Source organism: Macaca mulatta, chromosome 9 (genome assembly GCF_049350105.2).
Source record: "Macaca mulatta isolate MMU2019108-1 chromosome 9, T2T-MMU8v2.0, whole genome shotgun sequence".
NCBI lineage: Eukaryota > Metazoa > Chordata > Mammalia > Primates > Cercopithecidae > Macaca > Macaca mulatta.
Window position 1 is genome coordinate 115651570 of NC_133414.1, and position 24827 is coordinate 115676396.

General features: G+C 50.5%; 1 protein-coding gene and 1 long non-coding RNA gene across 6 annotated transcripts in view; both read left to right on the top strand.

Annotated features, from left to right (window-relative positions):
* Positions 1-24827, top strand: part of NEURL1 (neuralized E3 ubiquitin protein ligase 1) — a 99831-nt gene that overhangs the window by 1294 nt on the left and 73710 nt on the right. The window contains exon 1 of one of the 5 annotated variants that reach the window (XM_028826812.2): positions 1597-2044. The exons of 3 other annotated variants lie outside the window; for them this stretch is intronic. The gene's annotated coding sequence lies outside the window, so the exon portion shown is untranslated. Of the gene's footprint in view, positions 1-1596; positions 2045-24827 lie in introns of those variants that run through there. One more of the 5 variants, XM_077947469.1, reaches the window with a different exon arrangement.
* LOC144331334 (uncharacterized) lies at positions 20856-23578 on the top strand. The gene is made up of 2 exons (XR_013398391.1): positions 20856-22312; positions 22807-23578. It is a non-coding gene; the product is annotated as an uncharacterized LOC144331334 (long non-coding RNA).

The window sequence follows — 24827 nt, forward strand, 5'->3', positions numbered from 1 at the left end:
ACTTCAGCTCTCACTTGGCTCAGGAAAATCAATGGGTTTGTTGGGTCTTTCTGGAAATTAATATGGCAATGTATGTCAAGATGCTCTAAAAGTATCAATTTGTTGGCCAGGTGCGGTGGCTCACGCCTGTAATCCCAGCACTTTGGGAGGCCAAGGCAGGTGGATCACTTGAGGTCAGGAGTTCCAGACCAGCCTGGCCAATGCGGCAAAAACCCGTCTCTACTAAACGTACAAAAATTAGCCGGGCATGGTGGTGCGTGTCTATGATCCCAGCTACTCGGGAGGCAGAGGCAGGAGAATCCCTTGAATCTGGGAGATGGAGGTTGCAGTGAGCTGAGATCATGCCACTGCACTCCAGCCTGGGCAACAGAGCGAGACTCTGTCTCGCAAAAAAAAGAAAAAAAAATCAATTTGTTGACCTTGTAATTTTACTGAGAGGAATGGATCCTAAGGAAGTAGAGATGCAGGCATATATACTTATGGCACTAGGCTAGGATGTTCATGGCAGTGCTATTTATACTAGGTGGATAACCTAAATGCTCAGTAATCGTGGTATGTACTCTTGGTAGAGTACTATGCAGTCGTTAAAATTATATTTGTGAAGAATATTTGATGACTTTGGAAAATGCTCACAGTATGATGACAGAATACAAAGTTGCGAAGACTGTATGATCCCAATTTTGTTTCAAAAGTGATATGAATGCAAAAAATCCCAACAAAAACAAAACAAGCAAAAATGCTTGTAAAGTTTCCAAAAGGTTAACAGTGATTTCCTCTGGATATGCGATCGTATGGGATTTTTTTTTTCTTTTTTATATTTTGCTTTTTTTCTAAAATTTCTATAATAAGCAATATTATTTTTGTAATCAGAAAGAAGCTTTCAGTGTTAGCAAGTATGAAGACTGTTTCTGAGCATTGGAAACAGATTCCTAATGAACCTATGAATATCGTTCAGCTCAACCTTCTCTGCAAGTGAGAATAATGAGGCAAAAGAATAATTGCCCAAATTAAAGTGGGAAAACTGGGCCCTGTCTTTCAAGGGGCAGGGGTTAGCTGGGGGCCAGAGGGTTGACTTGGCCCTTAATAGTCACAGACTGTCTTCCTGAGAAGGACTTGCTCCATCCTTGTCTCTATGGAAACCCAGAGAGCTCCCCACTAATTGTATCTTTTTAATCTAAATTTGGAATTGTGGGGATCTGAGGTCTCTGTGGCTAGGGTCTTCGGCAGAAGGCCAGGATTGGGGCCCCCATCCACACACCTACTCTAGGTGACCATGGGAATTTTGATCCCACTCCTACTAAGCCTGAAATGAAGGACAGAGTGTGCCCATGAAGGCCACCCGTTGTTGGCTCTGTCCTTCACCCAGGGTCCACTGATCCTCCTTCTCAGCTTGACTTCTAGGGACTGCTTCCCATCTTTCTACTCTAATAGAGCCATCACCTTTATTCTGTAATTGTTTAGTGTTTATTCCTAATTCCCTTCTAAACGTGTCAGCATTGACCTGCGAGTCTTCTCTGATGTATCAGTGGTCAGCCAAAAGTCCATTCTAATTGTGTTGGTGTTGACCTGATAGGCTGTGATGTTAACTGCCTACCCAGAGTTCTGCTGGGATGGTGTCTGTACTTAGCCAGAATTCATCTCTAATTCTTATCAGTGCTCATCCAGAAATTTGCTGGGAGTAGGGGTGGAGTGACTGTCTTGATTTTTTTTCTCTCCTTACATAATTGCAATCTCTTGATTCCTCACCATTTTAATTAAAACAACTGGAAGGGACCTGGTATAATAGGGATCCTGGGACTGATCAGAGATCTAAGATAGGTCTGGCTGTCAGACTGACATGACATGGGACCTCACCATCGCCTCTCGGGTGGTAGACTTTGGTCTTCTTCCTGGGAACACACTGACCCCACTGTGCTGCTGGTGGTTCCCACTGGGTTCTGAACAGCGTTGGTCTGGGTGTGTTCAGGGGAGAGGTCCACGGTGTAGCTCTGGGCTTAGCACCAACAGGCAGTGCCCGAGGAGCTCCTATGTGCCCAGCTCGGAGGTAAGACACCCCTGGCCTTTCCCAGGCTGGAGATCTACTTGAAAGGCATGAATGAGGGAGTGAATGGAATCAAGTGTTTGCTTGGTTGGACTGTCGAAACCCAGATGTGTGGGCAGAGGTCAGAGAAGGGGTATCGGGGAGGATCTGAGCTGGACATGGAGGGAACTGCAGGAACTGGATAGACAGCAAGGGATGCAGCAGAGTCCTAGGGTGTGGGAGAAGGAGGAAAGGCACAGACAGTAAAGGCTTGGAGGGGCTCGAGCGTATATGTATATATTACATGTAATAGAAATTATACGTATATGGAAGTTATGCATATATTTTCAGTGAGGGGCACAGAGTAACTGGGGTAGCGTGCACAGGAGGTTCATGCCTTGTGGAGAAAAATACAAAGAATAAAGATTTTCCTCCTTGCCCAGGTCTTTCTGAGTGCCTGCCTGCTGAGTGCTAAGTGGTGAGGGACAGGCATCCTAGGAAAGCCCATGGAGGGCTATTCAGCCCCAGTGGTTACCCATAGATGGAGACTGGATGGGCTACCTCCCATTTTTTTTATTGTAAAATTTACATAACCTGAAATTTGTCATTTTAAAATGTATAATTCAGTGGCATTTAGTACATTTACAATACTGTACAACCACCGCCTCTACCTAATTCCGGAATATTTTCATCATTTCAAAAGGAAACGCCATGCCCATTAAGCAGTCACTCCTGTTACCCTCTCGCCTGAATCCCTGGCAACCACGAATCTACTCTGTGTCTCTATGGACTTGCCTATTCCAGGCATTTCATATACATGGAAGGATACAATATTTGTCCTTTTGTGTCAAGCTTCGTTTACTTAGCATAATCTTTTCAAGGTTCATCCATGTTGTAGCGTGCACCTTTTTTCCTTTTGTGGTTGAATAATATTCTATTGTAAGAATATGCCACATTTCACTTATCCATTCATCAGTTGGAAGACTTTAGGTTGTTTCTACCTTTTGGTTTTCATGAATAATGCTGCTATGAACATCTGTGTCTAAGTCTTTGTTTGAACACCTGTTTTGGGTTCTTCTGGGTATACACCTAAACGTACACCTCCCATCTTTCAAAAGGTGGTGCTTCTTTTTTTTTTTTTTTTTTTTTTTTTTTTTGAGACGGAGTCTCGCTCTGTCACCCAAGCTGGAGTGCAGTGGCCGGATCTCAGCTCACTGCAAGCTCCACCTCCCGGGTTCACGCCATTCTCCTGCCTCAGCCTCCCGAGTAGCTGGGACTACAGGCGTCCGCCACCTCGCCCGGCTAGTTTTTTGTATTTTTTTAGTAGAGACGGGGTTTCACCGTGTTAGCCAGGATGGTCTCGATCTCCTGACCTTGTGATCCGCCCGTCTCGGCCTCCCAAAGTGCTGGGATTACAGGCTTGAGCCACCGCGCCCGGCCAGGTGGTGCTTCTTGAATTGGATACTTCACAAAGTCACTGGTTGTGACAGCTGTAGGAAGGCTGTCCCCCTCCATGTCTGGCTGGGTGTGACGCCAGCGAGACACCTGTTGTTTTCACTCTCTTTTCTATGATGGCTGAGGCTCCTGGGGGGCTGAAGGAGGAGCTGTGAAGGTTGACTAAGGATCTTGATTCTTGTGGTGGGCCAGAGTGAGTCATGAGAACTTGTCTGTAGACCCTGAATTTCTTCACTACTCTTTGGGGATGAGAGCAGGGGTGGGGGAAGACTTATCCGTGCACAAGGTCTTAGCTATTTTTCTTTTCCTCTCTCCCTCTCTCCCTCCCTCCCTCCCTCCCTTCCTTCCTTTCTTCCTTCATTCCCTTCTTCCCTCCCTCCCTTCTTCCTTCCTTCCTTCCTCCCTCCTTCCCTCCCTCCCTTCCTGCCTGCCTGCCTGCCTTCCCTCCCTTCCTCCTTCCCTTCCTTCTTTTCTTTTCTTTTGGCTGGAGTGCAGTGGTGTGATCTTGGCTCATTGAAGCCTCAACTTCCTGGGCTCAAGTGATCCTCCTGCCTCAGTCTCCCAAGTAGCTGGGACCGCAGGCACACACCACCAGTCCTGGCTTATTTTTGTAGGTTTTTTAAAACATCTTGCCATGTTGCCCAGGATGGTCTGGAACTCCTGGGCTCAAGCAGACCTCCTGCCTTGGCCTCCCAAAGTGCTGGGGCCACTGTGTTCAGCCCCTAGCCATTTTTCTGCACTCGCATTCTCGCAGCTACTTCCCTGATCTGGGTCCTCATCTCAGATATTGCCACAGCTGCCATCCTAATTGGCTTCTCTGCCTCTGGTCCCTCCTTTGATGCTGCCGGAGTGATTCTCCCAAAGTACTATCTTCATCATACCCTTCCCTGCTTCAATTACCATAATGGGATATTCAAGGTCTCCATTCTTTGGTCAACCCACAGATCTTCCCTCAGCTCTTGTCTGGGCTCCTTCCTTGGTTGTCATGACGCTTGCAGATTAGGTGAGCTCATCCAGCTCTCCGCCCCCGGGAATGCAGCAGATGGATCTGGGGGGTGCCTGGTGGCCTCCTCAGAGTGACTGGCTGCATCAGCCCCATGTTGAACCCAGAGCACCCATCCTGCATGCCCTGTTGGTTTTCAGTTCAGTTTTACCTTTGAACCTTGTTATGTTAATTATCGTGATAATATTTACAATAGCTACCATGCACTGGGTGGTTACTATGTACCAAGTTCTTACATGTGGATTATTTCCATTAATACCCTCCCAACAACCTATGGAAGGAGGTAGCATTGTCACTGTTTTACCGATGGGGGAAAAGAGGCTCAGAGAGGTTAAGTAACTTATCCCAGTCCACACAGAAGCTGATGGGGCTGGGATTCAAAGCCAGGGCTCTCAGACTTGAGAGTTTATTACTGTGGTTGCTGCATTATCCTGCCCCTGTAGCATTTAGTCTTGGGTGGGCTCTATCTTTCATTGTGGGAGAGAGATGGGGGAGTAATTTTTGAGTCTCTGGACAGAGCCCCAGGGCTGGGAAAGGGCACACCATGGGGTTCTTGATGCTTTCTCCCTTGGCTAACCAGAGGATCAGGAGGGCTGTGCTAGTCTGGAATTCCCAGCCTCCTCCCCTTACGCTTTCTTCAGGGTTTTAGACAGTAGATCCATCAGACATTTTGGAGGAAGCTTACAGTTCTTTGGGGCCAGTGTTTCTCAGAGTGAGGTTTTTCTACTGCCTGCATCAGCATTAGCTGGAAGCGTGTCTACCCTGCAGGTTCCCAGCCCCCAGCTCAGACCCGCTGACTCAGAATACACTGGGGATGGGGCCCTCAAACCTGCGCGTTTAACAAGATCCTCAAGATCTGAGAACTGTTGTGACTCTGGTACCTCAGAACAGTCCTACTCTGGCAAGGTTGGAGGAGGTGGGACTAGGCTTCTCAGAGGAGGAGAGCCCAGAGTTGGATGGGGGAGATTTGGAGGGGAGCTAGAAGGGCTGTCAGCAAAGGCACAGAGGTAGAGAAACACAGGGTGTGTTCAGGGATGGTGAGCAGTCCTCTTGCTTGGATGTGGGGTCCCCAGTGGGGACGTTAACAGGTCAATCTTTGAAGGTAGGCTGGGGTCATATCTTGGAAGGCCTATGATATTAGGACGAGGAAGTTAGATTTTATCCTGTAGGCATTGAGAGCCATGGACGGCTTTTGAGCAAGATGCATGTAATGATTTTATTTCAACAACACCAACGGCGGTGGAAGGCAGGCTGGGGAGAGGAGGGGATGAGGCATCTGGAGCTGCTGAGAGGCTCACAGAGGCTGTCAGTCTTCTGTCCTAGGCCAAGCTGAAAGGGCTGGGCGTGACAGCCAAGCTGACCTGCTCATCTGGGGTTCCCATGGGCAAGTCTGGAAGCATTCCCAACCCACAGCTATGGGCAGTAGGACTATTGCTCACAGGCAGAAAAAAGAAAAAACCAGCAATGAAAGGATTTCTAAGAAGCCCAAGTTCTGATGCTAGGAGTATTAATGTAAATAAATTCATTTAATCTCCCCAAAAGGAGAGGTAAGTATTATTCCCATTTTATTATTTATTATTATTATTATTTTGAGATGGAGTTTTGCTCTTGTCACCCAGGCTGGAGTGCAGTGGCGCGATCTCGACTCACTGCAACCTCTGCCTCCCGGGTTCAAGTGATTCTCCTGCCCCAGCCTCCTGAGTAGCTGGAATTACAGGCACCGGCCACCAAAGTCCAGCTAATTTTTGTATTGTTAGTAGAGACAGGGTTTCACCATGTTGGCCAGGATGGTCTCAAACTCCTGACCTCAGGAGATCCGCCCGTCTCGGCCTCCCAAAGTGCTGGGATTACAGGTATGAGCCACCATGCCTGGCCATTATTTATTTATTGTAGCGATAGAGTCTCTCTATGTTACCCAGGCTAGATTCGAACTCCTGGGCTCAAGCGATCCTTCTGATTCAGCCTCCTGGGACTGCAGGTGCACACCACTGTGCCAGGCTCTTATTGTTCCCATTTTATACATGAGAAAGCCGAGACTAAAGGATGTGAAGAGTGCTGCCCAGAAACACTGAGCTAGGAAAGAGCAGGGCTGGGATTTCTACCCAGGACACCGAAGGTGATCAGGGAGGAAACTGATCTTGGGGGAGAATTTCTCCACATTAGGACTCTTTTCCTGGGCCCTCTGGGATGGTGTCTTAGTCTGCTTGTTCTGCCATAACAAAATACTACAGACTGGATGGCTTAAGCAATGGAAATGCATTGTCTTAGAGTCCTGGAGGCTGGAAGTCTGAGATCGAGGTGCCAGCACGGTTAGGTTCCATTGAGGGCCCTCTTCCTGGCTTTCAGGTGGCTCCTTCTTGCTGTGACCTCACATGGCCTGTTCTTGGCGTGTGCGTATGGAACGAGAGTGATCTTTCTCTCTTCCTCTTATTATAAAGCCACTAATCCTATCAGATCAGGACCTCACCCCTCTGACCTTATTTAACCTTAATTACCTCCTAAAGGCCCTATCTCCAAATATAGTCATATTGCATATTAGGGTTTCAATATATGAATATTGAGGGGCGGGTAAAATTCAGTCCATAGCAGATGGCATGTGCTCGCTTCCAAGGTGTGCACAGGGAGGCACAGGCATTGGTTCTAAATCACAGAGCCCAAGATGGAGGCAGGATGAGCAAAAGCGGTAAGAGAAGGAAGAAGAGTGAGGTTAGGAAGGTGGGTGGGAGCTAGGCACTGCCCAGGGCATGCTAGGTCTGCCTGTTTCCTGTTAGTTTGTGCCTGTCTCGTTCCTGGACCTGCACACCCAGGGGCTAGAGCTGAGGGGCTGCTTCACGCTGAGCCGGTTGCTTTGGCAACCCTGGGCAGGATGCAAGTGGTCTCCTTGGTAACGCCTGGGAAACCTGCCTCAGGGATGGAGGGAAGTGAACTGGCCAGCATCAGGCTGGGTGGCACGGGCAGAACTGGCCCCGGCTGCTGAGACAAGCAGGCGGATAGGAAGGCCAGCTTCAGAAACAGCCTGGGCCGCCTTTTGGCCATTTCCAGCAAGCCTGAGTCCAAAGGCCCTGTGGAGCCTGTGGGTCCCACCTGGCCAGACCAGAGGCACTAGTGGGCCAGCCCAGGAAGTGGGAGGTGGTAGGGGGGCTGGGGAGAGGGAGAATATAGCTTCTGGATGACAGATCCAGCTCCAGAGTTTATTAAAAGATGCTTATCAGGAGTCATTCCCCGGATGGCTTTGGGAAATGAGCAGGTGTTGACACTTGTAGGGGGTAAGAGGGCAGAGCTTAGAGAAAAAGAAGGGCTAAGAGAAGAGGAGGAGGGAATAAGCAGGAGTCACTGGGAGGCAGGTGGGAGGCCTTGGCTTTTTCTCTGCTCTAGTAACAGTTCCAAGGGGAGGCGGGGCTCCGGCACTGGGCTTGGGAACTGAAGTTCTCTGAGGATGAGAGTCGGGGTTTGTGGGATGCACTAATGGGGAGGGTAACAGGTGGGTGGGAGAGCTCATTTCATTGTTTAACAAGCTAAGCATCAGCTGACTGCCATCAGCCATGGGCCAGACACCCTCCTGGGCACGCGGATATGGTGAGAAATGCAATAGGTCAGTGCTCACCATTTCCAGCTTACCCTTTAGTGGGAAGGCAGATGGGAATAAAAATGACAAACGCATAAAAATGAATCTGGAGCTGACAATTGCTAATATCTATGTGCTAGAGCTCATGCTGTGCTCCCCTCCCCGCCACCCCCCGCTTTTTTTTGAGACAGGGTCTTGTTCTGTTGCCCAGGTTGGAGTGCAGTGGCATGATCACAGCTCACTGCAGCCTCACCCCCGGGCTCAATGGATCCTCCCTCATCAGCCTCCTGAGTAGCTGAGACTACAGGTGTGCACTAGTATTTTATTTTTTATTTTTATTTTTACTTTTATTTTATTTATCTTGTTGGAGACAGAGTTTTACTCTGTTGCCCAGGCTGGAGTACAGTGGCGCCATCTCAGCTCACTGCAATTTCTGCCTTCCAGGTTCAAGGGATTCTCCTGCCTCAGCTGCCTGAGTAGCTAGGATTACAGGCACACACCACCACGCCTGGCTAATTTTTGTATTTTTAGAGAGATGGGGTTTCACTATGTTGGTCAGGCTGGTCTCAAACTCCTGACCTTGTGATCTGCCCTCCTCGGTCTCCCAGAGTGCTGGGATTACAGGCGGGAGCCACTGCGCCTGGCCTTTTGTCATGTTTTCTTAGGCTCCTCTTGGTTGTGACAATTTCTCACACTTTCCTTACTTTTGATGACCTTGACAGTTTTGAGGATTACTGGTTACGTATTTGTAGACTGTCCCTCTTTTGGGATTTTTGTGGTGTTCTTCTCATGATTAGATTGCGGTTTTAGGTTTTGGAGCGAAAGACCGCAGAGGTAAAGTGCCATTTTCCATCATATCAACGGCACATGCTGTCAACATGACTCATTGCTGTTGATGTTGACCTTGAGCGCCTGGCTGAGGGAGTGCTGGTCAGGTCTCTCCATTGTGCAGTTAAAGTTACACTTTCCTCCCTTTCCATTGCATTCTTTGAAAGGAAGTCACTGTGTGCAGCCCACACTTAAGGGGTGGGGTTTACGCTCCACAAGGGGTGGGGTGTTATGTTCCACCTCCTGGAGGCCAGAGGCCCCGTCATCTTTAACTGTTCTGCTCCACTATATCTTTAATTTCTTACCCAAACAATTATCTCTGGGTAAAGGCTTTGAAGGAGAAACTAGGGAACTATAAGGGGGGAACTTGACTTGGTCTTGGGGTTCAGGGAAGGTTTCTCTAGGAAGTGACCTGAAAATGAGTAGGAGTTGGCCTCAGTTCCCAGATGGGAAGCTACTAGCATATTAGGCATGAACTGTTCATTTCTCATCCTTGGCCCCTGCCGATTAAATGCCACTGGCTGCTCCAAATGCCAATGTGCCATTAAAAATAATAGCTCTCCTGTATCTTTTTGTTTTTTTTTTTAAAGAGACAGAGTCTTGCCTTGTTGCCGAGGCTCTAGAGTGCGGCGGACATGACCTTGGCTCGCTGCAGCCTCAACCTTCTGGGCTCAAGTGATCCTCCCACCTCAGCCTCCTGAGTAGCTGGGTCTACAGGCACACAACACCAAACCCAGCTAATTTTTTTTTTTTTTTTTTGGTAGACAGAGTCTTGCTCTGCTGCCCAGGTTGGAGTGCACTGGTGTGATCTCAGCTCACTGCAACCTCCGTGTCTGGGTTCAAGCAATTCTCTCTGCCTCAGCCTCCCGAATAGCTGGGATTACAGGCACCCACTACCACACCTGGCTTATTTTTGTATTTTTTAGTAGAAACGAGGTTTTGCCGTGTTGGCCAGGCTGGTCTTGAACTCCTGACCTCAGATGATCTGCCCACCTCGGCCTCTCAAAATGTTGAGATTACAGGTGTGATCCATTGCTCTCAGCCCCAGCTAATTTTTTAATTTTTGTAGAGACAGGATCTCACTGTATTGCCCAGGCTGGTCTCAAACTCCTGGCCTCAAGTGATCCTCCCACCTTAGCCTCCTAAGGTGTTGGGTTTGCAGGGGTGAGCCACTGTGTCCAACCAGCTCTTCTGTATCTTAAAAAGCATCCTAGAGGGGGCAGTACTATCCTAGTTGAGCTGGGTATGGAGGCCACATGAAGGGTATTCTTAGGAGGAGGAGCTCAGGACTGGCTCAGAACTGCTGCCGGGTACAACGGGGCTGAGCCCTGGCCAGAGTCACCCCAGCCCTCCTAGCCAAGGAACTTTCAGCAGAAAATCATCAAGTAACTGCTTCCTTGCTTCTCAGAGGTGTCCCACTCCCTTCTCACTCATTCTGTCCATGTAAGTACATTGCTGGTCACAGACTGTCTGTGTGGGGGACAGGGGAGGAGGAGGAGAGAGGACACTTCTTGGGATGGGGGCACAGAGGAGGGAAGTATGTCTGCTGGGTTACCTGGATGGCCGCCTTCTTCTTTTTTTTTTTTTTTGAGACGGAGGGAGTCTTGCTTTGTTGCCCAGGCTGGAGTGCAATGGCTTGATCTTGGCTCACTGCAAGCTCCGCCTCTTGGGTTCACACCATTCTCCTGCCTCAGCTTCCCGAGTAGCTGGGACTACAGGCACCCGCCACCACGCCTGGCTAATTTTTTTTGTATTTTTTAGTAGAGACGGGGTTTCACCGTGTTAGCCAGGATGGTCTCGATCCCCTGACCTTGTGATCCGCCCGCCTCGGACTCCCAAAATGCTGGGATTACAGGCGTGAGCCACCGCGCCCAACCCCTGGATGGCCTTCTTTAGCCTTGTTGCCCTAGAATGCCATCCTGGCTGCTCCAGCGGTTGGGGTGAGGATGGAAAAGGGAGAATGTTGACAGGCGAGGTTGCTAGGATTAAGATGATGGCAGGTCCACATACTCTTGGCTTTCACCTTCATCCTTCCCACTTGGCTTGCCCCAGCCCCTGCCTGGTGTCTGCTGAGAGGCTGATGTTCTCCGGGGCATGGGGCAGTCCAGAATATGTGTGTCCAAGTGTGGGTGTCCAAGTGCCCCTGAGAGGGAGGGGGGGAGGCACTCTGGCCCAATCAGGGTAGAATGAGGCTGTAAGGATATTCCAGCTGATTCGTTTCATGTGTTGGTACCTGCTCTGAGCCAGGCATAGTGCTGGGTATGGAGAATTGAGAGGTGAGTACCGGGCATGGTCTCTTTCCTGACGTACTCACGGCCCTGCCTTGTCCAGTTCAATCGGTCCCTATTGGCATAAGGGTCCTCCCTTCCTCCTCCTCCTCCTCCATGTCTGCTGTCTGCTTTCTTTTTTTTTTCTTCTTTTTTTTCAGACGGAGTCTCACTCTGTCGCCCAGGCGGGAATGTAGTGGTGCAGTCTTGGCTCACTGCAACATCCCCCTCCCAGGTTCAAGTGATTCTCATGCTTCAGCCTCCCAAGTAGCTGTGACTACAGGTGTGCACCACCACGCCCAGCTAATTTTTGTATTTTTAGTAGAGACAAAGTTTCACCATATTGGCCAGGCTGGTCTTGAACTCCTGACCTCAAGTGATCTGCCCACCTCGGCCTCCCAAAGTACTGGATTACAGGTGTGAGCCACTGTGCCCGGCCCACTTTTGCTTTCTTTTCCTTTTCTTGCCATGCTCTTTCCAGCTAATGTTCCTTTAAACACATTCTTTCCGAGGGGAGAAGGTGTGGCAGGTGGTCAGGCCTGTGCTTGGTGCCTGGTGGAAGGGCTGGTGGCCACTGATTCAAACATCAGAACCTAAATGTATCATGGAGATTGTTTTGCCCTACCTGCTTTCTCATCTCAGGTCCCCTTGGCCCCAGACCTGCCCAAGGTCATACAGCTGGATTGGACCAAGCAGTAACAAGATCCCGAGGCTCAGACCTTGCAGGGTGATGCTCTTAGGAGCTGCTGGAAGCTGACTCCAGAGGAACACCTGAGGGGGACAAGTGCTGGCCCCAAATGTGATACAAACGCTCTGCTTGGAGTGTGACGCCTGAGGGGAACCATTGAAAAGCCTTAAACAGAAGAGTGACAGGATCACTGAGATGTGCTAGCAGGCTCTTGGGGCAAGAGATGGGGAGGGGTGGAGAGGGGCTAGGCAGGAGTCCACTGCAGTCCTGTATGCAAGGAGAGAGGTGTGGCTTCTGTCAGTTGGGCAGGCAAGCAGATTGACTTGGGAGATATTTTAGAAGGTCGACTTGAAGCTTTGGAGGTGGGTCCAGGAGAGGGAGCTGCTGGGGAGCTGCTTGTGCCATCTCTGAATGGCAGTGGTCAATGTGCACCTGGGGGCTCTGTGGAAGGTCAGTGTATGCACACTTGGGACTTGTGCTCCTGCCACGGGTGTGAGGTTTTAGAGCCAGGAAGAGAGACAGGTGACCAGGCTGGGCAGGCCCTGAGCTGTTGGTTCCATCCCTACCCCTTGGGATACCATCAGTTATTAATATCCCCTCTGCCTATCACAGGTGGCTTCCAGGAGGGTAGAGGCAGCACCTGCGGTGTGATGTGCACCTGGCTTCTTCTCTGCCAGGGACCTGCAGCCCTGCCCTGGCCAGGCGTTCTCAGGTGGCTCCCCTCCCTGTGGGTGCCAGTTCCCAGCCACACACACACAAGCCCCTGAAAGGTGGCCATAAATCAGCCGGGACAGGCCAAGGTTGCTCTGGTTTTCCCAGAGTGGAGATCAAAGGCCCAGACCCCCACCCTGGGGCTCAGCACTTATTAAATTATAAAACTGTCAAGAGATGGACAAGCAAGAGCGACTGGATGGATGGCCCTGTAGTAAAACAGAATGCGGAAGAGTGGCTCAGAACCAGGCAACAGCTGGGAAAGTGGCGAGAGGAGGAAACGCCTGTTTGTCTCCACCCCTGGGCTTGGGGACTTCTCACAGGGTCAGGTCCCTCGAATTTGAAAAGCACATAACCAACCCCCTCCTCTCCCATGACAGGATTCACAGCACACTTCACAGAGGAGACACTGAGTCCGAATTTCCACAGGACTGTGAAAGTCCAATCTTCCAAATCTTGTTCAGATTCTTCCTGGGCCTCTTCCTGGGGCCTCTTTGAATCAGCATTAGGGTGACATCCATTCTCGAGTCTCATCCGCAGGATACAGCCAGGACCTCTTTCTGTCTCTGAGCGCCCTGACTTCTCTTCCAGCCCCGAGGGACAAAGGCAGACCTTGGACTCAATGGAGTGCCAGCCCTGTCTGGGTGGACAGACTTCCTCACCCACACCTCCACAAGTCCCATGCAGGAAACCCCCTCTTTGGAGGGTTGAGAGGGGCAGAAGGGGTTTTTCCTTTCTGAGGCTAGCGTTTGCAGATCTGTGGGACTGAGGAGACCAGCCAGACATGCAGACCCTGATGTGGGCCCAGGGGTTGGAGGAAGCGGTTGGGATAGGTCATGCGGGAGCAGAATGCCACTCACGTGAACATTTCGGCCTCAGAGGGCAGCCCGCCGGGAAACTAGGGCTCTGCGTGCATGAGGGAGTCCTGCCTCCTTCACTGCAAAATGTAAAAGAAGCTGTTTTAGGGATCTTGGGTTTCCTCAACTGATCCCCCAAGTTGAGGTTGTGTTAAAGAAACCAAATACAGGGTTGGGCGCGGTGGCTCATGCCTGTAATCCCAGCACTTTGGGTGGCTTTGCCTTAGCTTCACCTCCTTAACACGAGGCTGAGGCGGGTGGATCACCTGAGGTCAGGAGTTTGAGACCAGCCCGGCCAACATGGCGAAATCCCATCTTTATTAAAAATACAAAAAAAAAAAAAAATTAGCTGGGTGTGGTGGTGCACACCTGTAGTCCCAGCTACTCAGGAGGCTGAGGCAGAAGAATCGTTTGAACCCAGGAAGCAGAGGCTGCAGTGAGCCAAGATTGTACCACTGCACTCCAGCAGCCTGGGTGACAGAGCAAGACTCTTGTCTCAAAAGAAAAAAAAAAAAGAAACCAAATACGGTTGTGTGTGGCTTAACAATGGGGACACATTCTGAGAATTGTGTTGTTAGGAGATTTCATCATAGGGGAACAGCACAAAGTGAACTTACATAAACCTAGATGGTGTAGCCTCCTGCACATCTAGGCTGTGTGATGTGGCCTATTGCTCCTTGGCTACAAACCTATTTAGCATTACTGTGCTGGATACCACAGGCAGTGGTAACACAAGGGTGAGTATTTATGCATCTAACCATAGAAAAGGTAACGTAATGCATTGCACGATGATGTTATCATGGCTACGACATCAGTGGGTGATGGGAATTTTTCAGCTTCATCATAATCTTATGGGATCATTGTCTTAAATGTGATCTGTCATTGAACAAAATGTCATTGTGCGGCTCAGTAGTATATAAGAAGAGGCTGGATTGACTTTTGAAGAGGTAAATCCCTCGCCAAGATTCAGGACTTGTTCTGAAAGTGGAGGTTTTCTGTCTGGTGCTAAGGTTCTCAGTTCCTGAGGCATGAGGTGGTATTTTGGGGTAAAGGTGCTATTTCTGAAGGCAAGATTCTGGGCTGATCTTGAGGCTCCCGTTTGGGCGTGTGGGTTCCAGGTTGAGGTGAGGGTTCCATTCCTGGAGGGCAGGTTTCCATTTCAGGGTCCAGGATTTGTGATTGTGTTTGAGTCTTGTGGCCAAGAGTCCATTTTGGAGCCCAGTATTCTAGAATTGGGTTGAGGTTCCCTCCTTGGGTGGAGTTTGATGATCAGGGTGGAGGTCTTGTACCCTGGGAGGAAGGGAAGAGCTAGACCTCCTTCCTCTTTTAGAGAAGACTTCCTGGGGCCATCAGCAGATGAAGAGGCCAGTAGAGCAACCTCTGAGCTGACACTTGGGAGGCCCAGGCTCCAGCCCTGGCCTGGATGTAAGACTATTTGTGGATAAGTCACTTACAAGCTCTAGGTCTCCGGCTGCAAGCTTTGGCCAGACAGTGATGTTGACTCATAAAGCACCATCCATGTTCACTTGAGCTTCCCAAAATGACACTAATGGTGGGCTCCGTAGACACCCACAGCCATTGCTTGGTGAGTCAAATCCATGGTGACAGGACTCAGGCTGCCCTGGGCACTGCCAGCTTGGTCCAATTAGTGCCAATTGGATCTTAACGTGTGCTGAGCGGCCCCTGGGGAGAGTGAGCACACATCGAGTGGGACATGTTAAATCTGGGTCCCTGGGGGTTGGCGTGTGGCTCTGTGGGGTGGGAGATGGGCCAACAGCCCCGTTCCTTGTAGGCCAGCTCTTACCTAGGCCAGGCAGTGGGCAAAGACATGTGGCAAGCCAGGATCTGAAGCGGTGCGGCTGTCTCCCTTGTGCTGTGCTGAGGGGCTGGGACCCAGAGGGGCTGTCCTTCACCCCTGGCTGGGTTGACCTCTGCCTGAGAAACATCTGTGTCTATATAGGGCTGCCACCCACACCCCTCCTCTTTTTCTCTCTTGCTACCTCCAATGTGGATCCTTCTGTTGGAGAGCTAAAGTTGCTAGGAAGAAAAAATTCCATTCCATTTGTCCTGGGCTTTGAGCTCTGGGAAGCCCTCTTCCTTCCCGGGTGTTCCTCAAGACCCCCTAGAAGTTTCTGAGGCAGGTGGTCTTGGCCTTATTTCCTGGATGTTTCCAGGGCCTCTCCACCCCGCTGTTTCCCGTTCCCACTGCCCTGGTCACACCGTTGCCAGTGGGCCTTGAATGGGGGCGCTCCTGACTTGGCCTCTTAGCCCCCATCCACCCTGCTGCAGGTGGACTTCCCCGTCTCAGAGGTCCTTCTTTGTTTTACCAAAACAGGCGACAGGCAGGAGTGAGTGGCGGACATGCTTTACAGGTCTAGGGCAATCTCTTCTGTGTTCTGAAAGGACATCTTTGGGACAGAGTCCTTTCCCTGCAGCCCAGGAAACTCAGGTGCTTGAGAAGAGGGGGAGCTTTCTCCACCAGCCAGTCTGTCCCAGGGACACACGGGGAGCTCTGTCTGGGTCCACAGGGACCCCCAGGCCCCCTCTCTTGGCCTGGCTATGGAACCTGAGAGGCTGAGAGGCCTGGGGGTCCCACTGGGCTATGGAAACCCAACCCACATGCTGACGCTGGTACAGCCCAGCAGGCCTCTGGAATTCTCCAGCAGCATCTGGGGGGACCTGGAGTGCAAGGAGGGAAGAGGAAAGACAGGCAGGATAGAATGCACTGTAGCTGAGGCATAGACTCTGGAATTGGACTTTGTCTTGGCTCCCTGGGTCTCAAAGCTTAACTTCTCCATGTCCTAATTCCTTATTTGAGGTAATGCTTGAGTACTATGGTTGCCATCGTTGGGCTCATCCTTCAGGTCTTGGCTTAGCTTCGCCTATTCTAGAAAGCCTTCCCTGACCACCAGGTGGGTTAGATGGCTTCTGCTGTCCCTCTCTGGCTGCCCTGGGCTTCACCATCCTCGCACGGATCACACTAGCTGCCAGGCCTGTTTGCTTGTCTGTATCTTTTACTGTCTCTCTTGCCTACTGCCGTATCACTGCCACTAGTGCCTGGCACACACAGTAGGCACTCAACTATGTTTTGAAATTAATGCAAGAATGGGCTGATTCTGGGGAATTCAAACTTTTCTTCTATGGGCTCTTCAGGACTGCCGCAGCCACATCCAATCAGTTCTCTATTGAAATGACATTTTCTGAATACCAGGCTCTGGGGCCCAGACAAGAGCAAGATGGAACCATTGCTTCATTCATTATTCATTGATGGCACAGATGTTCTTTGGGTGCTCTTTAGGTGTCAGGCCTGTGCCAGGCTCTGGAGACAGACATGGTTCTGCCCTCATAGAACTTGTGCTGCTGATCACTCGGGCGGAGGGAGGTCAGAGGTCAGAGGAGAGAGTGGTCAGTTAGGCTGAATGGAATCAGGGAGAACTTCCAGGAGAAGGGGTTTGTTTTGAAGAATGGTGGAGAAGTTTGGGTGGACAGAGAGGGGCTTTCTCTTGGGAGTGGGCAAGGAGCTGATGGAGGAGATGGAGCCACCCGTGTGTAGCCATGAGGCAAGGCTGACCAGTGACAGCGTGGCCTGAGGCTGTGGAGCCAACTCACAGGACTCAAAATCTGTGGGGACCACTGGTCCTGGCTCTGCCAGCCACAGATGGGTGACCTTGGGCAGGGCACTTCCCTGTCCCTCCAAGTGTTAGTTTAGTTGTTTCTAAGATCGGAACTATGGCTGGGTGAGATGGCTCACGCCTGGAATCCCAGCACTTTGGGAGGCTGAAGTGGGTGGATTGCTTGAGCCCAGGAGTTCAAGACTAGCCTGGGTGACATGGAGGAAACCCCGTCTCTACCAAATAAACCTAAAAAGGATGGGAGCTGTGCTGCTTGGCAGTTCTCCCAGCGCCCGCAGGGTTGGGCTGGGCCCGAGGGCAGGTATGTGTGGAGGGAGGCTTGTGTGGGAAAGGGGACGGCAGTCTTGCTTCAGGTGTCTCTGTTTTGTAAATAATTAAATTCTTATCTCAAGCTAGTTGTGTCCACACTGAGGGAGGCCGGAGGGGGCCTGGGAACAAGGTGCTGTGTTGTCCAGGAAGTGACTGGGTCCCTTCTCTCCCCTCTTCCCTCCCTCCTGGCCTCCCAGTCAAGGCAGGTGGGCTTCTAGGGTCTTCTAGGGTCTGCGGCTGCCTCACTCCTTCCCTGCGTCTCTTTCTCTCTCCCTCTACCTTCTCGTTTCTGGTTCCCTGTCACATTCCCACCTCTACAACACAAAGAACCCCCTGCCCCTCTCCACTTACACCGCCCTAGACCACCGTGGCCACCATCACCATTGCCCACCCCGCTTTGCTGCCTGCTGAAGTCTTGCTCGCTTCCCAGCAGCCCTCCCTAGCAGCCCCCAGGTCTGCCGAGCCTCTCGGGAGGTCTCAGGGGAGCACCGGCCTCTCCCTTGCCCCAGTGCTCCGGAGACAAGCAGGCACGTTTTCATTTTTAGTGCTTACTACTGGGAATGTGAAGGTCTGTTTAGTCTTGTCCAGCTAACATAAACCAGCCGGAACTGGGCCGTGGCAGGGAACTTTGCTGTAGTTCCCTTATTTGGAATGAAATTCATTGTTTTTCACTGGGAGACACTGGGGGCTTTGGGGAGGCCCCACTGGGCCCTGCCCCAGGCTGTGGCCTGAGTGGCCTCTCCAAAGGTCACCAAGGTGCCTGTGCCACAGAGGCTAGCCCTGGGATACGTCGGCCCCCGCCAGGTTCACAGACTGCGACAGACGCGAGCCACGCCTAGTGCCTCAGGAATGGAGAATGTCTGGGGTCATGTCAAACTCTGTCAGTTCACAGAGGAGAAACTGAGGCTCAGAGAGGGGCAGGGACCTACCCAGACTCACAGGGCAAGTTGAAGCAGGTGGAGGTCTAGAACCCAGGGTCCCTGCTTCCTTGGTTCTCAGACCTCTATACTGTGGGGCCAGGGTACCTCTGGCCTAGGAGCTGGTGAAGGCCGGGGGTGGGAGGACAGGGGCGCTGATGAATCTGGTTGGAGTGGTCTGCAGCTTGGGAATCCCCCAAGACCTCTGGGGCAGCCCAGTGTGAGGCCTGGGGCAGCCCAGTGTGAGGCCTGGGGCAGTGAGGCCAGGGGAGGGCTGTGGGAGACGAGGAAGGGGAGGTGAGAGGAGAGGGAGAGGTGTCCAAGAGGCTGGGAGAGCTGGGTCTGGCTGTGACCCCGCGGTTGTCAGTGTGACTTTGGCCTTGGTTTCCCCCATCTGTCCCGGAGGCTCAGTCTTTTTTCATTTTCTTTTTGTTTTTGCACCTCTCCCAGGAGGTCTCCTGGATGAACTGAGTTGGGGAGTGTTTCTTTTTCTTTTTTTTTCTTTTTTTTTTTTGAGACAGAGTCTTGCTCTGTCGCCAAGCTGGAGTGCAGTGCAACCTCTGCACTCACTGCAACCTCTGCCTCCTGGGGTTAAAGTGATTCTCCTACCTCAGCCTCCCAAGTAGCTGGGACTACAGGCATGTGCCACCACGCCCAGCTAATTTTTTTTGTATTTTTAGTAGAGATGGGGTTTCACCATGTTGGTCAGGATGGTCTCGATCTCTTGACCTTGTGATCTGCCCACCTCGGCCTCCCAAAGGGAATGTTTCTTACCTGCTGTGGACTGCGTCCCTGGGCTAGTTTCTATCCCTCTCTGTGCCCAGGTTCCTCTTCCTTGTCAAGCAGGATGTGGACTCTCCTTGAGGCCTCTGCTCTCTGAGCCCTCCTGCCCCAGCCTGGGCCATCTGCCCCTGGGCTTCTCTTCACTCGAGACTCCTGATTCTGCAGGGTCTGCCCCTCAGACCCAAAAGTTTGAGGAAGTCCTCCTGCTCAGACCCCCAGCCCCGCGGAGAAGGGCAGGGCTGGTGGGGAGCAGAGGGAGTAGCCCCTGGCACTGTGGCAAGGGAGTGAGCTTGACAGGCAGATCTTGGGTTCAGACCTTGACTCTGACACTTATTAACTGGGCTATTAATTCGGGGCAGCTACTTCAAAACCCAGGGACCCTAAGGGCCCCATGCGTAGGGTAGGGAGTGGGGCAGGAAGCATGCATGCCCAGGGCCACCGACAGGGGTGTGCTAAACTCTAGGTGCCTCAGGCCAGCCTCTCTCTGGACAGCTTCCCCCTCCACCTCACCACCCTGTGGCCTTAGCTGTGTCTCAGTCCCCTACTCAAGAAACATCAGGCTGGGCAGGTGGCTCATGGCTGTGATCCCAGTACTTTGGGAGGCTGAGGCCGGTGGATCACCTGAGGTCAGGAGTTTGAGACTGGCTTGGCCAACATGGTGAAACTCCGTCTCTACTAAAAATACAAAAATTAGCCGGGTGTGGTGGCGGGCGCCTGGAATCCCAGCTACTCGGGAGGCTGAGGCAGGAGAATCACTTGAACCTGGGAGGCGGAGGTTGCAGTGAGCCAAGATCGTGCCACTGCACTCCAGCCTGGGTGACAGAGCAAGACTGTTTCAAAAAAAAAAAAGAGAAACATCAAGTGTGTGTTTAGATATTCTTTCCAGAGGAAGTTCCCCACTTCACGTCCTTTAAAATAACTTCTCATTTACCCTCTTATTCTTTTCACAGGAAACACACAGCTGGGACGTAGGAAGCTGTAACTGACCAGTGTGGGCTGGAAAAGGAAAGAGAGATGTTAGAAAGTGTGGGCCTGGGGAATCCTGACTAGAAGGCCCCTGGTGCTGGGGAAATTAGGGCAGGAGATGCTGCATTGTTTACTATGAAAATTCCAGTCACTGCTCTTTTAGCAGTCGTGCTAGTACATTAGCCAAGCCTGTTTATACAGGTGTAGTAAACTTTCACTTCTGCAAGGTCAGTGAGACACCCATTTACAAAAGATCATCTTGTTGCCAAGAACAAACCACCACCTAGTGAAACATTTATCTCAGCCGTGAAAGTGAAAGTGGCTGACGAATGAACTAGTGTCCACACAGACCCTAGGTGTCTCTGGGGAGTGGGAGCTATTGAAAGTTTTAGATTTGCTTTTTGGAAAGATCACGCTGGCTACACGGTGGAGGATGGAGTTAAGAGGGACAAGTTGGGAGACAGGGACACCACTTATGAAGGAAGTGAAGTTGTCTAGGGGAGGGATGCTGAAGCCTGAACTACAGATGTGGTCCAAGAGAGGAAGGAACTCCTTTGAAACACATTTAAGAGGCGTGCTTGGGCCGGGTGCAGTGGCTCATGCCTGTAATCCCAGCACCTTGAGAGGCCAAGGCAAGTGGATCACTTGAGTCCAGGAGTTTGAGACCAGTCTGAGCAACATGGAAAAACACCATTTCTACAAAAATATAAAAAAATTAGCCAAATGTGTTGATGTGCGCCTGTAGTCCCAGCTACTTGGGAGGCTAAGGTGGGAGGATCGTTTGGGCCTGGGAGGCAAAGGTTGCAGTGAGCCAAGATTGCGCCGCTGCACTCCAGCCTGGGTGACAGAGTGAAACCCCACCTCAAAAGAAAAGAAAAAAAAAAAGAGTTGTGTTTGGCAGCACTGATAACTGAATGATGCAGGTGGTGAGGGTGAGGGAATAATCCAAGATTATTCCTGGTGCCGGGTTTTCAGGTGACTGGGAGGATGGTGATCTCATCAGGACCCCAAGCAGAAGGGTAGGGCTGGAGGGAAAGATGATAGGTTGAGTTTTGGCTGGTGTGTGTCAGAAGAGCCCTGAGATATCCTGGGGGAGACGCTGAGTTGGCAACTCCATGTGTGAGCTTGAATCTCAGAAGAGAGATCAGGGCTGCAATGAGTTGTCAGCAGTGGGTGTCACTTAAACCATGAGAGTGCTTGAAATATCACAGGGTGGACTGAAGGAAACCATGAAGAAGGGTGTGGGAGTGGTACAAGGAGAATCAGGAAAGGTCAAAAGGCCAGAGAGGCCAAGGGAGCAGAGTTTAGAGGTGTGATATGGCACAGTGCAGTGGTTCTCTAAGGACCTACAAATTGCCTGGGGAGCTTGAAAAAATGTAGATTCCTCCTCAGGGACCCGGAATAACCAAAATAATTCTGGAAGAAAGAAAAACCTGGAGGACTTACACTTCCTGATTTATTTCCTTTCTTTTTCCTTCCTTCCTTCCTTCCTTCCTTCCTTCCTTCCTTCCTTCCTTCCTTCCTTCCTTCCTTCCTTCCTTCCTTCTGTCCTTCCTTCTGTCCTTCCTCCCTCCTTCCCTCCCTCCCTCCCTTTTCTTTTTTGAGACAGGGTCCTACTCTGTCACCCAGGCTGGAGTATAGGGGCATGATCTCTTCTCACTGCAACCTCCACCTCCTGGGCTTATGGGATCCTCCCACCTCAGCCTCCTGAGTAGCTGGGACTACCGGTATGCACCACAATGCTCGGTTACTTTTTAAACTTTCTGTAGAGATGAGTTCTCACTATATTGCCTAGGCTGATCTTGAACTCCTGGGCTCAAGCGATCCTCCTGTCTTGGCCTCCCAAAATGTTGGGATTACAGGCGTGAGTCACCATTGTGTGACCTGCCCTATGCCATTGCTCACCTTCTTCAAAATAATAAACAAGAAATACCTACTGTTTAATGACCTCCTACTGTGTACCAGGCCCTGAGCCCCATGACCCACAGCTCTGACCTCATTTAATCTACACAATGGCTTTGTGAGCTAGGAGCTAGGCGGGTCAGCCTGAGGACCTGGTTTCCTTAGTGAGTCCTCTCCTGCCCACATCTGGCCTTTGCCTGAGCTGGCCCCAAATTTCATCTCCTCTGTGTCTCCTCTGAGTTGATAGGACTGGAAGCCCCTGGCTCTCTGTAATCCACAAGTCCACAAAGATTTATGAATCAAATCAGAAGTCAATGTACTGTTTCCCAAAGAGACATTTTTCTGTCAGATGAACTTCCTGGCACCTTCTCCCCTTGCAGCAGCTCTTTGAGTGCTGAGTGAACTTGCTGTGTTGGAACCGAACTGTCGATTCCCTCCTGGGCAGGGAGGTCCTTCGCCGCGAAGGACCACCGACACAAGATTCACAGCAGAGAGTTATTTATTACTAGCGCGCTAGGGTCCCAAGCTCTAAGTTGGCCCTGGGACCCCGAGCGCTTGTTTCAGGTTGTTTATATAGGCAAACACAAGTTCAAACACAGCTTAAGGCGCGAAATTCAAACAAAGCTTTAGGCGCGTGGTAATTGGGTCTAGCTATGGCCTGAGCAAGGTGTTTTGTTCTAATTGGTTAGAGCAGGACCTTATGAGGTTTTTTCTTGGAGTTGCTGATTCCGGGAACTTCGAGGCAGGGTGGGACCCCATGGGGTTGTTTCCCGGAATTGGCAGGGTGGGACCCTATCAGGGTGGGACCCTATCGAGGCAGGGTGGGACCCTATCCAGAGCCACCTGGTGTTAATTTTTTCTATGTGAGGCCTAGTTTCTAAGTTTTATGAGGCCTAGTTTCAGCTCCAGGCCTGGCAAGTTGAGAACACAATCTGAGAGTTCAGTGCCCATGGGCTCTGAGCCTTGCCCAGGCCACTTCACCAACAGGGAAATGCCTGCCAGGAGGACCCAACACTTGGGCCTGGCAGGCCACCATTTCCCTGGCTCTGCCCCCATGGGCCTCACTGCAGTGTGCCTCAGTGACATCTCCTTTTTACCGATCTTTGGCATCCAATGAACACATCTTTTCTTCACCTCCAGCCAGGTCTCCTTTATGTCTCTTGAGGGTAACTTTGCATGACCTGATCCACAAACAGTCAATTTCCTAGACTGAAATTTGGGAAAGCTTATTGCCAAGAGCCATGAACTGGGGGTACCTTATTTTGCCCCTTTCTCCACTTACTGCCTACACAGAGTTTCAGGAAGGAAGGAGTGGGTTAAGTAAATGATGACATCTATTCACAGAAATACCTTGCAGCTTTTCGCATTAATGAGGTACCATGGTTTTAAAAAAGTCTGCTATATTATTAAGAGAAAAGAGCAAATTCTGTAATATGTATAGTATGGGCCTGTTTGCATTTAGAGTGCTACATTTTTCCTTCCCCCTCTTCCTCTCCCTTCCCCTCCCTCCTTCTCTCTCCCTCTCTTCTTTCATTCCTTTCTTTCAACCAGTATTTAGTCAGTGCCTACTGTGTGCCAGGCACTGTTCTAAGTACGAGGATGCAGCAGGGAACAAGTTCTCTGTCTCATGGAATTACATTCTTATGAAGAGAGACAGATTTTTAAAACCCAAAAACATGACATACGGATGTCAGATGATGAAAAATGCCCTGGAGAGAAAGAAACCATGAGTGAAGCAGATACAGGGATTATGAGTTGGGGGGTCTGGGGAACAGCACTTTGAATAGGTTGGTCAGAGAAGACCTGATGGCATTTGCAGAAGGTGAGGGAGTGAGCGGTGCAGGTATCTTGGGGAACAACTCTATTCTGTGGTTCCATACCTTGATATCTGCCTGTGCATCTAGTTATCACTCAACCATATTTACTTTGTTTGTACACACACAGACCAAGGCTGAGTGGATACCCACCCAACTGTTACCAGGGGCTACCTCTGGAGAATTGGCAGGAGTTGAGTAGTGTTGAGGAACAGGATGTTTTACTCCAGACAAATCAGTACTGTTATATTTATTTATTTTTAACAATAAGCACATATTGCTTTTACAGTTTAAATTTTACAGGCGCGGTGTCTCATGCCTATAATCCCAGCACTTTGGGAGGCTGAGGCGGGTGGATTGCTTGAGGTTAGGAGTTCGAAATCAGCCTGGCCAACATGGTGAAACCCTGTCTCTACTAAAAATACAAAAAAATGAGCTGGGCATGGTGGTGGGTGCCGGTAATGCCAGCTACTCAGGAGGCTAAGGCAGGAGAAGTGCTTGAACCCAGGAGGTGAAGGTTGCAGTGATCCGAGATCGTGACACCACACTGCAGCCTGGGCAACAGAGCAAGACTGTATCAAAAAAGAAAAAAAAAGAAAAAAAAAACTTAAAAAAAAAATAACTTTTATAGCCCTGTCCCCTACCAAAAGAGAGTATGGTCAGCAGAGTTGACTGGCTGCTTTGACCAGTTGTATCGAGGAATAAATGAGATAATTGATACATGATTGCCAGTGGTTGTGCCTATGTCTAGAAACGGTTAAATTTTGTTTCCTTCTCATATTCTTCCCTTCAGTGCCCAGGGCAGGGCTAGGTGTCCAGAAGTGCATAATATAACCATAGTGGAGTCCTGGGCTCACCTGCCTTAGGTCCTGGGAGTCAGTGCCTGGGCTCCACATCTTATGCATCTGAGGGCTGGTCGGGTCTGGTTCCCTCCATAGAGATTCAGGAACCCCTTAAGGGTTTATCCAGAAGATGCCAAATCTCCCTTGAGCCTGTTGTTTTGGGCCACCTGTCCTGGAGATCACATTACACCATCGTCATCACTTTTGTCACTATTTTAAACTCTACTACCATCAGTCTTTTTTTTTTTTGGAGACAGGGTCTTGCTTT